Below are 17,431 nucleotides of genomic sequence, written 5' to 3'. Positions count from 1 at the left end.
CCGGCCCTGCCTGACAGATGATTTTTTAAAAGGTTTCTTTCTTGTTTAAAGATGTGCGGGTGACTTATAAGGTTCATTAAGGCAAGAGTATTTCCTTCTGATTTGGTGACACTGATTTTCATTGCATTTATTTTTCTCTTGAGAGAAGCCTTTAAGGGTTGTATCTACAGATTGGTTATACTTTTCTTTTGCTTGTGTGGGCTTTTAAACTCCCATCTCTTACTTACTTCTATTTCTCAGGTCCCTGTCTCCCTCTGCCTTTTTGTCCAGAGGTAGTAGTTTTGCAAGAAAGTGGCTCTGGTCTTCTGCACCTTATTGCTTTCCTGTCCCTTCCTGGTCAGTGGCATCTGGTGTAGCAGATCTTGGACTTGTTTCTCTATTTCTTCATCCACGGCTGGGCATTCTGTGTCTGGGAGCTAACTGTGGTCTGCACCAGCAGCTCATGGTCTGGTCTCTACTTGTGGTGGGCTCAGGAGCTGGCTCTGCAGGAGTTGACTATTCATTTCCTTTCTTACACAGAATGGGAACATTGCAATCTTATTCTATTCTGGTTCTTCTTAGCGCTTTATTGACTCTTCTGTTGCTCTGTATTGTCCTATGGACATAGTGTGGAGAAATTAAGGCTGGTAGGGCTGCAGTATTCTACAGAAGCCAGAATGCCTCTTGTCACACATTTATTTTGTTTTATTTTGCTTTTGGAGAGCTTTGATGGCTGTTATTGGAAATATTTTTAAGAGGAGATGAAGAAGTGATAATAGTAGACACAAAGCACAGAGCTTGTCGCAAATCTTCTTGACTCATCTCTCTCCTTTGGATTGTATGTGCTTTCTAAAAGCAAGCAAAAGAACAGTGTAAATACTACAATACCATCTTTATTAATGGTATAAAACTTGCCTAGAAAATTCTCTAGAACTCAGTGTGTATTAACTTATTCACTCAGATTATAACTACCTTGTGGGGGTCAACCAGATAGCTCAGCAGACTAAAGCACCTATGTAGACAGAATGCAGTCACCGGGGTTCGATCCCTAGCATGCCATGGTGGCACACGCCTATAATCCCAGTGCTTGGGAGGCTGAAAACAGGAGGATCACTATGAGTTTGATCTGTGTAGCGAGACCCTGTAGACCCTGTACCAAATAGAAAAATAAAAGAAAACAAGAAAAAACATAGTAGGATTCTGTGTGAATGTCTTAAATTTTTTTAAGATGAACTTTTAATTGCAAAAATATTTCTATTTTAGAAAAGAAAATCTTTGTCAAACTTCAGTTACGTTCACCTTTACATTTTTACCATAACAAAAATGTTCTGGATACTGCATTACATTCTAAATAAATTTAGAGCATTTTAATTAAGTGAATTATAATAATAATTAAATGAATTATTTATGCATACACACAAATTTGTGTACACACTCCTTGCATTTGTGTAAAGACATAGTCAAATCCCTTTTAAAGAGGCAGGCAGAAAACAGCGTGCTAGGCACAGGGATGAGTGCCAGGCAGGACAGCTGAACTGAAGGCTGCCTGTGGGAGTGCGTCCCCCCAGCTCAGTGTGGCCCTGTTGAGTTTTAGCAGGAAGGGTGTGGTTACAATATTGCAACACTCCAAACTGATAACTTTGTTCTTTTCCTGAGTAATTTTGATAAAGGCAAAAGTATGGAATATGGAATGAAGGGGCTAAGAACTAGATTGAAGGAAGGTAGTGACACATCACAAAATATTTGTGTAACAGATACTGAACCTATTTGACTAACCAATCATTTCAAGGATGTCCCAAGTATTATGGCGTTGTTTTCTGGCAAGCAGAGGATGAAAGTTACTTGAAAGCAAATGAGAGGCAACACAATCTATGCGATCATTTGTCTCAGAAGTGACAGGACTTTAGAAGAAGAATTTAAAATGAAACAAATTAGGCACTTCCCAATTTCAAATGTCTACCAAAAGAGATTTTATAGATATAAATGTAAAAAAAAAGGCAATTGATGAAATACTTCAAAACAGAAATTCAGGAAATTAAAGATATGATTGAGAACAGGGGCAGCGGAAGTGACCAGCGTGAGGCAGAGTGTCAGAGCTCGAAGACAGGCTGTGGCTTGAGACTAAGGAGAGACACCTTAAGCACAGCAGAGGAGTCCAGAGCTGAGAATTTTTATTCATTTCATTCCAGAATTATCTATTTCCCCTTAAAGGGAAAACATCCTACATTTTGTTTTGAAATACAGTCTTATTGAGCCACGATCCCTGTCAGTCTCCTTGTTTCTCCTTCTGCCTTCCTTACATCCCACCAGCATGTAGAAAATGAGGAGGTAAAATCATATTCTTTAGGTTAGCATTTTGGAGCTGGGGCAAATTGGACATCACTCCTCAGTCTTCCTGTAGTTTCATAGGGATTTCATATAATACTTATCTACATGCATGACTGTGTGTGCACAGATTACTCTACGTAAGAGCTCACACTCACTGATGCAGTGTCTCACCTCTTGCAACACTCTGAGATGCCTTACTCTTATCCTGAGTCTTTCCAGGGTTAGTTCCCATTGCAGAAAATGTCCTTTCTTCCCATCTTGCGTGGTGGCCCTATTTATTCTTTAGTCATCTGTGTGGGTGACATCTTCCCTGAGAACTTTTCCAGGCCATCTTCCTCAGCCAGACCCTGATGCGAAGCACATCTGTTAGCACAGCACCTTGTCTGCCTCTTCTGAACTTATTTACATGTTCCCTGTTTATTATTTCTCCTACTCTTTATCCGGACAGGCCCACCAGGATAAACCTAATGTAACTACCTAACTCACAACATGTAACTTGTACAGGGAGAAATGGTTCAAAGTAAATAATTAATAACCATACAATATTAAATAAGTGAAAAACATCATTTTACTAAATGCACATAGAGCAAATGTACATCTGGTTGTACCACATTTTAATAATGTCATGAATTAGAGCATTTTCTCCAATGCATCAGTTCTTTAGTACCCTGGTAGGTAGACAGCATAGAAATGGGTGTAGTGAGTACAGTGGTTTTATTTTCCTTTTTAACCAAAAGAAGTTAATCCAATTATTATCATCATTATTAATTTTATTGAGGGTCTCTCTCTCTCTCTCTCTCTCTCTCTCTCTCTCTCTCTCTCTCTGTCGTATTTAGTACATGGTCTACAGGGTCTCACTGCACAGATTGAACTTGAAGAAATTCTCCTGTTTTCAGCCTCCCAAGTGCTGGGATTATAGGCACGTGCCACCACACCCAGTCCGAACTGCCATCTCAGTGCACCTCCAGGACAGGGCTGGCACAGCGCACTGGGGATCGAACCCCTGTCCGTGCGTCTGTGTAAGCAGGTACTTTAATCTGCTGAGCTATCTGGATGGCCCTATTGAGGGCTTCTTAATTTCCAGTTTTTCATGTATTTCTCATTTTAAAATACCAATAGCTATATTATAAACATTATGTAAATGTTAATTAAGAAATCTGCCCATGCTTGTGCAGGGACAGCCAGTACCTTTTTAATTCAGATTGACATAGATCTAGGGAAAACAAATCTTTTTTTTTTTTTTCTATATTATTTGAATAGATGTGTTGAAAATTTTCTGGATTGTTTTGTTTCTAAAGTAATTTTAAAAAATATTTAAAATTAGAGTGTTCTCAAGCAGTAAAAGATCTTTAGAAGATTAGTATTACATCTGATCTTCAGAGGTTACAACTTGTGATACTGGAAGGACCCTGAGTGCACTTGGTCACGTGATTTGGAGTGTAGTTAATGTTGTAACTTTATGATGTAACCACACTTTTAGAGAAATTATAGTTCCAGTGATTCCATGTTATCAAAATAGTGACATGAAAATAGACTACAGTTAAAAGTAATTTCAAAACAACTGGAACATTAAATTTGAGGTTAAAAATTAACAGAGCATAAAACTTTTGTCTATAATCAAAACAATTCCAAGCCACAGCAGAACCAAGAAAACCACTGTTGGCCACTATCAGGAAATAGTACAATTTAGATGTCTTCTTCATGATTGCTGCTATTTATTTATTTATTTATTTATTCATTCATTCATTCATTCATTCATTCATTCATTTTGTGGTACTGGGGATTGAACTCAGGACACTGTGCTTGCCAGGCAGGTGCTTATTCTACTGAGCTATCTCAGTGAATCCTCACACTCTGCCTCCTTCATTCTCTCCTTGCATAATTCCCTTCCAAATCAAAGGGGAATCTGGCTGAAATACCACCTACAAGTGGATAAAGGACAACTAAATTTTAGTTTTTGAAACTCTACACCTGAAAGGGCTGGAATGGACTGTAGTAGAACCTAGCCTACCCTTATCACATGAAACAAAATTATGCTACAAGATTATACTACATGGTTATGTATCCCCCATTTTCTCAACTTAAGTAATATCAGACTCATTCCTTGCACCATTAAAGGTTATAAAATCAGATTTTTGCAAGACTTGATTATCATGGAGTGAAACATTTTAATCTTCTTGATTTAATAAATCTAGTGTTACAAGTTACTAGAACCTCAAAATACCTAGCAACATATAAAACAGTCAGTGTATACTTAATGCATTAATGAATTTATTTGGTGCCTCAGTTGATGACGATTCTGCCAGCTTGAACACATGGGAGGCAGCAGATACTGTCATTTCTCTCCAGTGGGAAGGAAGGGGGAAAAAACAGAAGGGTGTTGTGGAGAGCTTTGTGCTCCATGCTTGGAAATAACACATGAAAGCAGTACAGTGCTTGTATTCAGATTCTGAAGTAAGAAATCCCCAAGCCACGTCTTAAGGCAAGGGAGGAGGGGGTCCAGGAGCAAGAGTGCAGCCGAGCTTAGCTGCACTGCTGTTGCTGTGCTTGAGGTTTTCTAGGACATGCTTCTTCCCAGCATGAGGAGGAGGTGAGGCCTGTTTTCTACTTGTCAGCAAGTCCCTTGCACATGGATGCTCAGTGCTTAATGTAGTTTTTGATCCTAGTATTCATTTACAATGTATATATCTTCATTTTAAATTTAACTTAATAGAATATTATCTTTGAAGTCAATGGCATGATTCATTTGAAATATTTTCATTAAAGCTGTTGAATCTACAGTGTAAAACTGAAAGTTCTTTTCAGCCACCATGATGTATGCTTTCCAGCCATGCATGACTCTGTTGAGACAACTAAAATCATATCAGTGTAGTGAACATCCAGGTTTTCCATGCTCTTAGGTATATGGGACTGGAATAGGAAAGTTCTGTCAATTTCTGAAAAGATATCCTACAAATTGCTGATGGGTTTATGGACCTCCTGTTTCTATTCCTTTACAACCTGATCCAGCTTGTACCACCTCTTTCTAAGAGGGCACCTAAAATGCCACTGACATTTCTTTTCTGTCTCTTCATAACATTTAGCTTCTTCCTTAATGCTTATACAGCTTGCATCTTCTATCATTAGGATGACCATAAGTCCTATTTAGTATTTTACTAACTAAATTATTGCTCAGCAAATGACTTCTATTTTATGCCTCTGAAATATACACACAAATAAGACAAGGTAGGTCAGCTTGACAAATGTTGACTTTGACTGGAGAGAATTTATGTCTGCTGCATTGGCAGAGATAAATTAGACTTAATCACACTTAACCATCATCATTAATTTTCTCTCTTAATTTCTAAATGATAACAAATCAGTTAAAATGTGTGTCTACTCCAGAGTAGGTAACATAGTTTTGAGGCTATTACACTGCTGAAGTGATGAACTTCAATCTTTTAAATAAAGAGTTTTCAAAGAGATACAGATGTGTATGCAATCCACAGAAGTAGAGAAAATGAGGCTCACTTCAGCAAATTATCTCCTGATTTGGATAATTGAGTATTTGTTTGATTTAACAACTATATGGTTGACCAAATTGTTGGAGGGATTAATTTATATTCAATCTATCATGGTTTGTAGCCTTTTTGGAGATTGTGGAAATAGTTATATTTAAATCTTTTTTTAGTCCTTGATCTAAGCAAATGTAAGTTTTTTCCCCTAAAGATAATAAGGCAGATCTTCATTATGTCAATGAGCAACAGATTCAGGAAGACCTTAATTTTAGTGACTAAAAACTACATTAATAACAAGCAGTCCCTGTTTTATGCCTAGGACATGCCAAGCACCATGCTAAATCTATTCCTTCAACACATACTTCCCTTGGATCTGACAGGTGCTGAGGACACAAACAAAGACTAGCACAAGAGCCTCTGGAGTTTTCATGTTGAGGAAGAAATGCTAAATAGGACAAATAAATTATGCAGTATGTGCCGACGTGTTAAGTGCTAGGAAGAGATACTAGAGTACGGTACGGGGCAGCAGGAGTGCCTGGAGTGCAGCTGGCACCTTTCAATTAAGTGGTCAGGGCAATACTGAACTCAGGCATCGTGGAGGGTGAGTTCTTACTTACCCCATCAGTTTTGGGCTTGCCTTGCCTTGCGGGCTCCCGTGTTCCATGTCACTGGGTTTGCTCTCTACAGTTAAGCTTGCAGCTTGATCTAGCACCTCTGTGCAGGATCCAGGGTAAGCAGGACCACTCCAACTACAATACAGCTTTCCCTTTTCAGCTCAGATGAAGGCATTGTTCTCAAGGCCAGCTGAGAGGCCTGACTGAACCTCTGTTCACTGTTGCCCATCTGCCCCAAGAAACTCCCTTCATCTATTTAGAAGGAAGGAGGTGGGTGCGAAGGAGAGGGGATTTAAGAACAAAACAAAGTAATATATGGTTTAATTAATATTTTTAACAAAGAATTAAAGCATAGCTTCCTTTGATTGGAGGAAAATGTTAATATTTTGGCAAGGTAGGGGCTGAACGTGTTGGTCCACACCTGTAATCCCAGCACTTGTGGGACAGAGGGCAGAAGGATCAGTGCTTCAAGCCCAGGCTGGGAAATGTAGTGAATTAGAGAGAAACTGGCTAAAAAGAGAAAAAAAGAGGGGAACAGGGGCATGAAGTTCAGTGTATAGGCCATGGGTTCAATCCCAAGTACTAGAAAAGCAAATGAACCAAAAAAATGAAAAACCATATTGACTTTCATTTTTATTTTAAAAATTTGAAAAACTAAAAATAAAATAATATTAGAAAATCATTAGTCTTATAACCATGTAGGTTAGCATGGCCCTAACATTCCATGGTTTTTCCTTCCCACTTAAACATTATTTTTGGCAAATGACACACACCAGGACAGAAACAACACACACCAATGAGTGCATTTTATGCTGCTGAGCTATATCCCTGGCAATCAAGGCATTTTAATGGAAAATACATTACATCTTTATATAATAAAAATGATATTACCAAACAACTCTTAGTATTTTTAAGATGTAAGATTTGAGCAGAAATGTTGCTTTAAGAAAAATACTCGTGCTAATATAAAAATAGAACTTGTGCCTGTGATGTTGCAGTTACCATGGTTACTACAAATTTGTTATTTAATAGCAAAGCAAATAGGTTCATAAACATGCTAATTATATCTGATACATTTTTCAAACTATTTTATATGAATATGCATATAGTTTACATAAGAAGGAATGTGCCCATCCAGTAATTGTTCAAGTTTAGAAGGATTTTGCTGGGTTCTCTGTGATGTAATACATGTTCATCTTGACACAGGAAAAAAAAAAGAAAATTTTCAAGCGAGTGATTTTTGTGATCTACAGGGCAGGCAACTGATGGTGCTAATAAAAATAATGTAACCATTTCCACAATCTAAATACTTTACAATCCAGTCAACCTTTGAAAAGGTTACAATTTTGGATTTAAGATAAAATCCTTCTTTCTCTGTTATTCCATTTAAACAATTACTAAGAAAGAAGAGGTTTTGACAAAAGAATGGATGCAGTGTTGAGCTTTTAACATGAGTCAGTGTGCTTTAAATTTGCATAGGAAGACAAAGAATGATTTTGTAACTAAAATGTTTTCCCCTGTACAGTGTAAGTATGTGAGAAACTTGAGTGCATACTGAACACTACAAAACTTTAAGGAATTGCAAGAAAGCTCCTGCTTCCTTCCAAAGCAAAGACACCAACGTATTGGGAATGGAGGAAAAGTCTTTGGCAATTACAAAACCACAAGCAGGGAAAACATTAGCCAAGTGAGGGAACCTATGACACAACTCAAAACTGATGATGGAAAGAGGATGTGACCCTTACTAAGAAAGAGGATTTGCCTGGGAGATTTGTGACTCAAGTCAGAGCTTTGTACAGCTTTCTGATAGAAATGGAGAAATATATGTCTTTAGAGTTCCACCAGGAGGGTCTCTGCCCTCATCTTGTCATGGAGGATGTCACCACTCTCCACAGAGTGCTGCATTTCCTCTGTTGTTGACCCTTTTCTCTCTTTTGATGAAGTGTTAGGTGAAGATAACAGCTGTGGCCCGGAATCCAGGAGTATTCCGTAACCTGTATGATATTAGCATTCAGCTTTGTATTTGTTTATGCTGTGTTTTTTCATGCTCACACCCAAATCACAGAGAGGTAGGTTGTATATTTTAGATATTTGAGCATGTAAGGGACACTGACTGAAAAATCTGCTCTGCAGATCACTGTCACCTAGTGATTGATATCAGCTGTAACAAGAGACAACTTGATGGCATCATAATTCTGTTTGATGCAAGGTAATGTTTGATCTTTTACTATCAACAGAAGATTATAATATATACTTAGTGTGATAAATAATACCCTTTCACGGATGTCAGAGAAAGAGCAAGTTAGATTGTTAACGGTTCTAGTAGCTAGTATTTTGTTGGCTATTTTTTAAAGACTGAATACCTTACAGACAAAAAGATCAGGCTTCTAACATATATTATTGGTAAATTGTTACAATTTTTGTGGACTAATAATTAATTATTAATGATTTGATCTTCAAAACGGAACCAAAGAGTGTGTTTTAAAAACTGCAAAATCAGAGCCTTGAGATAAATTTTCACTGGAGTGTACCATGGCACTGGGACACTAATTACATGAATTAATTTGCCAAGAGGTTATGTAAATCAAAATCAGACAATTAATATTTGATATATAAAATACTCAAAATAGTTTCAAAAGTATATTTCCTTGCTATAAAATAGTCTAAACTCTTACTGCATAGAAAATTTATAATAGATCTTTGCTCTTAACACTATTATTTTTACCATTATTAATGGAAGTTCTTTGTAAATGTCATGATCTTATGAGTTACTGCAAATGCCCCTTTCATGCCTAGAAAAATTTTCATCCCTAAAGATACAGCTTAAATGCCACCACTTCCTGTGTGAGGTTGTCCCAGTGCATTTTTCTAGCCCAGAAAAGATCACGTTCCTTTCTTCTTGGTCATTCTTTCATTACTGCTATTTCTCCTTGCCAGGAGAACGACTTGATGATTTATGACTTCATTAGACTGTGAGGTCCTGAGGCCAGCAACTAGGTCTTATTCATCTGTGTCTGCTGTGTTCTCTGAGTAGTCAGTGAATGTTCGTCGGTGAAGTTACTGAGTCCAGTGGTAGTTTGGTACTTGTGTTAATTGGTTCCAGGAGGCATGATGTGAACCAAAAATGATGAGCACCAAACAAATTATTTTGGCTTTAAAAGGTAGGGAGTCATGAGGAATACACACTGACAAGTTTAGCTTGCATATTGAGGATCAGACAAGGATAAGTACTGGGGCAAAATTTTCATATTCCATTGCCACGACTAGCAGCTTTGAGGCGTTTCAAAGTACTTGAGTATCGAGCCCCAGCCCCATGGTGGAGAAAGCCACAGAGCCAAACAGTTCTCAGAAGTTATCAACTCACAAAAAGAAGTGATTGGGAAACAGAAAATACAAGGCCTAATTCTGGTATCGGTCATCTCCATCCCAGACTTTACAGCCTACTTCCAGCAGTTACAAGAGATTGAGGGATGGATAATTTTGTAGGCCCCTCACTTTCGTCTTAGGCTTTGGCATTTAAGGATTTGTAAAAAAAAAAAGTATAATTGAATCCTTTGACTTGTTCTTTGCTATATCCCAGAAAATAATCCAACTGTCATCTTATTGTCTTTTCTTTTTGTGAACTAGGGATCTACCCCAGTGCTCTGTGCAGCACTACTGGGCTACACCTCCAGCGCTCATTCTATTTTCTTTATGAATTAGAAAACAGTAGGACAGAGAGGTTAATGACTTCTCCAGGGTCACACAGCTAAGAACCAGACTGTAAATGCTTTGGACATCTGACTCCAAGTAAAGTGCACTTTTATTGATGCCACCAGTCTTTCTTGAGGATAATTAGAAATATTTTTATTATTTGGGAAATATTTACATTCAAAATCTTTGAGTAACATGGAAAAGAATATTTAATGTCTAAAGTGAATTGGACGTTGGATAACGTGTTGTTTAATGATAGGAGAATGTAAGGAAGTCAGAACTCTTAAAAGGGTACTTTCCAGTGGTAACTTCATAAACATTTTTAGTTACCTTGTTTCATGGCTACAGAGTTTTAGAAACAGTGTCCTACAAAATAAGGAAAAGTTTAAGGGGTTCTTTAAGCTTACCTTCTGTGTTAGGTTTGTACACACAGGTCAACACTGCACTTGATCATACTGTAATTTCTCATTGTATTAAAGGAAAGAAACTCCCCAAATAGCAGCTTTCCTTAAACATTTTGCAGAATCACTGGTCTAAGCAAATAAGAGATGTCATTTTTTTTTTTTTTTTGGTTAGGAAGTGAAAATATAGTCAATGATGAATGGTATTCCAAAAACCAAAGTTCCAATTAATTTGGATCCATGGTTTGTGTCAGCTGTAGTAGCTAAGGTCGCTAAAAAGTTACCCTTGGGTGAGGGAGGCAGTTCAGTAGGACAGCCCTTGCCTGGCATGAGTGAGGCCCTAGGCTCAGTCTCCAGCAACACACATATACGCACACACTCATACATATAAATACCAGTGATACTTTGTGTTTTTACAGAAGAAATGGGTCTAGAGGTTAAGAGGCACATGCATTTCACCTGGTTAATTTATGCTGCAGCCAGGAGTGGAACCTAGTTAAATTTTTCCTTTTTGATATTATTTACACAAAAATTTTCTGACTTCTTAATGAATATATTAGTTTTATGTTACTGTATAAGAAATTGCCTATCATCTTCCTTCCTTCCTTCCTTCCTTCCTTCCTTCCTTCCTTCCTTCCTTCCTTTCCTTTCCTTTCTTCCTTCTTTCTTTCCTTCCCTCCTTTTCTTTCTCTATATCTATGACAATGATAAAAGTAAATATATAATTTTATGGTTTCACCAAGAATAGTTTAACATCAAACAGGTGCAACTGTATATAAAATAAATCTATTCAAATATATACTATCCCAGGTCACAAACATTTGAAATCTGTTAGAGAAAATCCAATTTTAGACTCAAGGACCATGATTTTTTTCCCAATACTCACTGTGTAGCTTTTTACTCCCCTTGGCAAAATGCTTATTTAAGATTGGAGGAGTCAAAAGTATCACCTTGGACGCAGATTTTATTGCTTTCACAAATAAAAATGAAGATTAAGACTGATGTTTAGGAAGGCAGATGTTTATGAAGTGATTTTGGATTTCCTTATACCCGATTTATCCCTGGTTTCTCAGTCTCAGGAGAAGTGGAATCTTAAAAAAAGTGACTCCCTCCCCCAAGAGACAGTGGTTTCTGGTAACAAGATGTTTGAGAATCTAGGTTATTAGCATCTCTAAGATGAAGTAGAAATAATTTGCAGTGGGTTTGAGAATGGTATTTTGTAGTTGATATACCAAGGTTCTTTACAGTTGCACTGCCTCATTACTCAAAAAAATTGAATTCAAAACATGTTCCAGCGGCAGCAGACACGGGAGCATAAATAAATGCGAAGTGGAGAAGCCGTCAAATTGGTGGAACCTGGGCTTTTCTTGGTTGCACTAGTTGCAGTTTCCGTTAATAGGAAGCTTTTTACTAATCTAAAGAATTTTTAAAAGAATTAATAATAAGGAAAATAGTGGGTTGGTGCATTTATTTTTCCCTAATTCGCCTAATTGATATAATTTCCTCTAACTCTGTGTCAGTTGCGAGCAGCCAGGTGGCTTTTCTGGCATCTATCTCACTTTTGGTCTCTCCTGGGAAAGACATAGGGCAGAGCAGGCTGGGCCAGACGACCTCTGAGGGCCTCAATCCCATCCTGCTTTGTGCATTCACGCCTCCCATCCTGCTTTGCATATTCACACCTCCCATCCTGCTTTGCACATTCACGCTTCCCATCCCGCTTTGCGCATTCGTCGAGCAGTGGAGCTCGGCGCTCTTTCCATGGCGTTGCTTGGTCAAGGAGGCGACCACTGAAGCACAGACTTGGGGCTTCCATACTTGTAGTGATCCTGCAGAGGTTGGAGGCTGACCCAAATTTAAGCAGATTCTTCTAAGCTGCCGCCACCTCTTGATGAAAGTACACTGCAAAAAGGTGCGCACACAGGAGAGCTCTAGGTCCTTGGCCCCCTGGGTTTCTTTCCTCCCAAACATTGTAAGTAGTCAGGCCAGAAGTTCTCACCATTAAGGGCCAGCCAAATAGCTCAGCTGATTAACGCACCTGCTTAGGCAGATGCAGCTGCCCATCCCCAGAGTGCGGGAGTGGCGAGCTGGCCCTGTCCTGGGGCGTGCCGAGACAGTGATTGAGACTGGGCATGGTGGTGCGCGCCTGTAATCCCAACTCTTGGGAGGCTGAAAACAGGAGATCATGAGTCCGATCTACATAGTGAGACCCTGTAGACCCTGTACGAAAATACAGAAAAAAAAAAGTTATCAATGGTATCGTGCATCCACATTTACACAAAGTAAAATTTATAAAGGTACAGAGTCTATTTTCTGTATTGTTGCACGTAACTCACAGTTATATGCCATTCAGACATTTGGCATATAGCCAGTCACTTTCTGCATCAAAAGAATGGTAATATTGATACATTAAACACGTTCAGTTTTGTTAAACATATCAGATGACAATTTTATAAATTTCTATATTTCTTATTTTCTCCCAAAAAGAGATTGAACTGGTTCTCTGGTGTGTTTGGGTGTGTGTTACACGGTGATTTATGTGTGGCTCTGTGCCAGTGACAAGTGCTGCACACGGTTTTCAGCTATTTTGTTCTCAGGTCAGTGTAGAGCATTATTCACAAAGACCTTTCCCAGCCCTTCCCAGATAATCAGTCATAATCTAAGAGAAAAAGGCTATTTTGAATGGAATATTGAAAGAAAGTGGAGGTAACTGAATAACTTGGGTGGGGCGAGTGATCTTAGTAGCTGTAGAGCTATTCTGTAAAAAGTCCAACATTTTTAGCATTATTTGGATAACTTAACTTTTCCTGTTAAGAGCGGCCTGAGCAGAATGCAAGGTGGGTGCTCAGGGGCAAGTATTCAAACCTAGAGTATTTAAGTATGTAATAGATGCTGCTTAATCTTTATAATTCTATTATATCCTACCATTATATTTATTTTGAAAATTAGAAAATTAAGACTTGAGAAAGTCAGTGATTTATCCAACTTTATACAGATAAAAAGTAGCACACATAGAGTAAGAGTACAGATAAATTTAAATTTGTGTATGTATCCACATTGTCTTTTGATTTGGGGATGTAAGTATTGTCTTCCCTGATTTTTCTATTGAATACTCATAAAGGCTCATAAATCAGCAAGTACAAAAAGTTGCTGTTTTAAGAAGACAGGGCATAGTCCAATTGCTTATTGTTCTACAAGTAATAATTGCCCACAAATGTCACTTAAAAGAGCCATGTAAGTATCTCGTCCCTCCTTTCAGGGTGAATACTATTTGAACTGATTAATTTTACAGTTAAAGAGTAACTATTGGGATGAATGTGGGTTGGTAATGAACATTAATAGGCTATAATTTTGTTTTAGCAAATCTTGCATCTAACCTTAAAAGTTTCACCATTGAAGAGCTATCTTCCACAGTGAAGGGACAAACTATTTCAATAAGAACCAAATCTAAAGTATATATTTTTTCACATCAGAAAATCTCTGAAATCAAAATTTGTCTTACAACCAATAGCAAGAAATCATTTGGTCTTATTTTAGTTGTTGGATGCTGACCTTGATTTAGAACAGAACTGATAGGAGGCTTGACGGATGGCATCGCATCTCCTGCATAGATGAGATGACTGAGATGCATAGACTGAAGTAACTTGTCCAGTGCCACATGGGTAGGTGTCGGAGCACTGGCCAGACGTATGTGTGCGATACATGCACAGAGATGGGGGATTTGGGTTCCACAGCCTAGATCTCCTGGAACACACAGTTAAGAGAGAAGGATACCCTACATGGTGACAATCCAAGCAGGATAGAAACACATTGCTTTAAGGAGTACATGCTCTGGGCCCTGTCCTTCCCATATTCTTATTAATTACTTAGATGAGCTCTCAGGTCATCCTATAGTAGACCAGCCTGCCCTTTCCTTGTCCTCTTCATGAATTCTTGCATAGAGGTCCCTCTTTTTTTCTGTTAGCCTTGCTGCCTGCTTCTAGCAATGAAAAGCCACAGAAGCTTCAGTTCAGGGCTGTTTTTGCCTGACACTCTGTCCTGCTGAAGGTTCTCCAGTAAAGGCAGTGCCTTTGGGCTCTTGGAGCCTCAGGGACTCCCAGTAAGCTCTCATCCTTTGCACTACCACAGACTAGAACAAGGACAGGAAGGCTGGAACCAGGGCTTGCGTGAAGAAATTCTGAGCAAGTCAGTCTGAGATAGCAAAACTAAGTGTGAGTACAAAAATTTCAAATGACAGAAATTTGGAGACTAAAATACTTACAGTGAATGGTATGTTGTTGCAAAAACATTTTCAGTATCCTATCCTTGTTTTTCTTTCAGGATTGAGAATTGAATCCTGGGCCTTCACAATGAACTATGTCCCCTGCTACTTATTTTATTTTATTTCACTTTATTTTTACTTTGAGACATGATCTTGCTAATTTTCCAAGTTACCACAGTGGGGCTCAAATTTGAGCAACTTGAGATGCTCCTGCCTCAACGTCCCAGAATTCTGGGATCATAGGAATCCACAAGCAATCCTGGCTCATAGCCTGTTTATCTTAACCTTTTTTTTTTTTTTTTTTTTAAAGACAGGGTCTCATTATGTACTTCAGGCTGGTTTTGAACTATTTGTGTAGCCTAGGATCAGCCAGAACTCAGGGCAGTACTCCTGTCTCAGCCTCCAGAATGCTGGGATTTCAGACAGTATACTACTATGCCAGTCCACTTCAATCTTTTTATTCGCCGATTAGCTAGGCCACAGCATCACTGTTCCTCTGCTTTACCCTCTACTACCATTTCCTTTGATATTCACTCTCCACTTACACCTGTTGCCTAAGTGTTACTTGATCCCTAATCAAATTCTATACTTTCTTTCCCTATTCTTGTTTCTCTGACTAGCAAGCTGAACAATGCAGCTACTTACCTGTCCGTGTTCTTAAACACATACCATAAAACCACACAACTGCGCAAGTTCACAATAACCAACCTTATTTGCACCTTGAAAACACTAAAGAAGTCTGTTCTTTTCCCTTTTCAGTTCCTTTATTATTCATATAAATCAGATCAACTCTTTACATTGACGCTTTAAGTACCTCCACCTGATCAAATTGTTCTTCATTTAATTTCTCTAATAATTCAAATTACTCAAATTTACTGTAAAATATTGAAGTTTATCTCATAATATAAAAATGTGAAAATGTTGTTATAATAACAAAGACATCATATTCATTTATTTTAATGGATCCAAGATTAAAATAAGCTATGTGACATTGAGACAATGTTCGACAATGTTTCAGTGTCACATAGCTAATTATAGAGAAGCCAATTTACAAGTTTCATGATTGCCAGAAATTATTTCCCTTCTGTCAAAAATATACACACATATCTGTATACAAATAGACACAGCCCATGTCTGTTTCAAAATTTGGTAATCTCCTTGTGAATTGACAATACATTCATATGGTTTGAAATCATACATTATAAACCTTTCTCCTTCTCCTTAGTTTTCCTTACCTGCACTGGGTGGGCATTTTTCCAGTGTCTTTTATACAAATATATGGATATATATTTTTATCCCTTTTTTGGTGCTTAGAACCAAACACACTACCTATGAGACAATCCCTAGCATACTTTTTCCTATTAAAAATAGTATTAAGTATGTTTTGCGTGTGTGTGTGTGTGTGTGTGTGTGTTCATATTTTAGAAAGAAAGGTCTCTTGGGAGTTGGGTATCTGTATACACTTGTACATATAAATGTTTGTGTGTATATATTATGAGCTTTGAGTTTTTTCACTTAAAATATATTTTGGAATTCTTTCCATGTCATTATACAGAGAACCACCCTCTTTTTGTTTGCCTGCTTTTTTTAGTAGTTACACAGCATGCTGTGGTATTTACCATTTTACAATTTTTTAACAGTTCTATATTGAAGGGCTCTTGATCTGCATCCAGATTTTGCTATCAAAAGCAATGCTGCAGTGATAGCCTAGTATAGTTTTCATTTGCTTCATGTGTAAGTGTATCTGAGTCCATTCCCAGAAGTGATCAAAAAGGAAGCCATTAATAACTTTAATGGACATTGCCAATTTGCCTTTTGATTATATTCCTACCAACAGTTCATGAGAGTGCCTATTTTCCCATGGTGTTGATAATCCAGTACATTACTACATTTTTCATTTTTGTTACTGTGATAGGTAAAAATGGAAGGTGAGATGCTTGCATATGTTTAAAAACTGTTTATGTACTTACTACTGAGAATTATTCACATCTTTTCTTTTTTCTTTTTAGTTTATTGGGTTTATTGCATCTTTCCCTTCCCTATTTCTCTATGTTTTTGAAACTATTTATTGATGGGGTTAGTTGTTTCTGATATCACTTGGCATTTCTTCCATTTTTATTCTATTTATTTTGCATTTAAGTTTGATTAATTTGGCCTTGTGGACTTAAAAGAGTTGTAATATAACTTGTTTTATATGGTTCCCAGATTTTTGAGTTATTACTACAGAAAAATTGCTTTTTAAGGTTTAAAGATATCTGTGTTCTTCTCTTCTAGTATATTTGTGATTTCAGGATTGTGTTTATATTTTTGATCTCTCTAAAGAGTATCTGCTAAAGGTCAATGCGCTTATCCATTTGTTATAGCATCATTTAAAAAATTTCATGTTTGCCTTACTGATTTCACATGTTAGTTTACAATAAAATAGATATTTTTTAAATTTGGGTTTATTGTTCATCTAGTTTAATTGTTCTATTTGCTCATGTGCCAGTGACTTACTGTTTCAGTTGCTATGGTTGGGCTATCTACATAGTAGGTTATTGAGCACTTGAAACGGGCTAGCATAAATTATAGTGTGCTGATTGAAAAATGCACACTGGATTTTGAAGGTTTTTTTTTTCTTTCTTTCTTTTTCTTTCTTTCTTTCTTTCTTTCTTTCTTTTT

The sequence above is a fragment of the Octodon degus genome, unplaced genomic scaffold, assembly GCF_000260255.1.
Source record: "Octodon degus isolate 3935 unplaced genomic scaffold, OctDeg1.0 scaffold00074, whole genome shotgun sequence".
NCBI classification, from domain to species: domain Eukaryota; kingdom Metazoa; phylum Chordata; class Mammalia; order Rodentia; family Octodontidae; genus Octodon; species Octodon degus.
Note: the sequence above shows the minus strand (reverse complement) of the source record.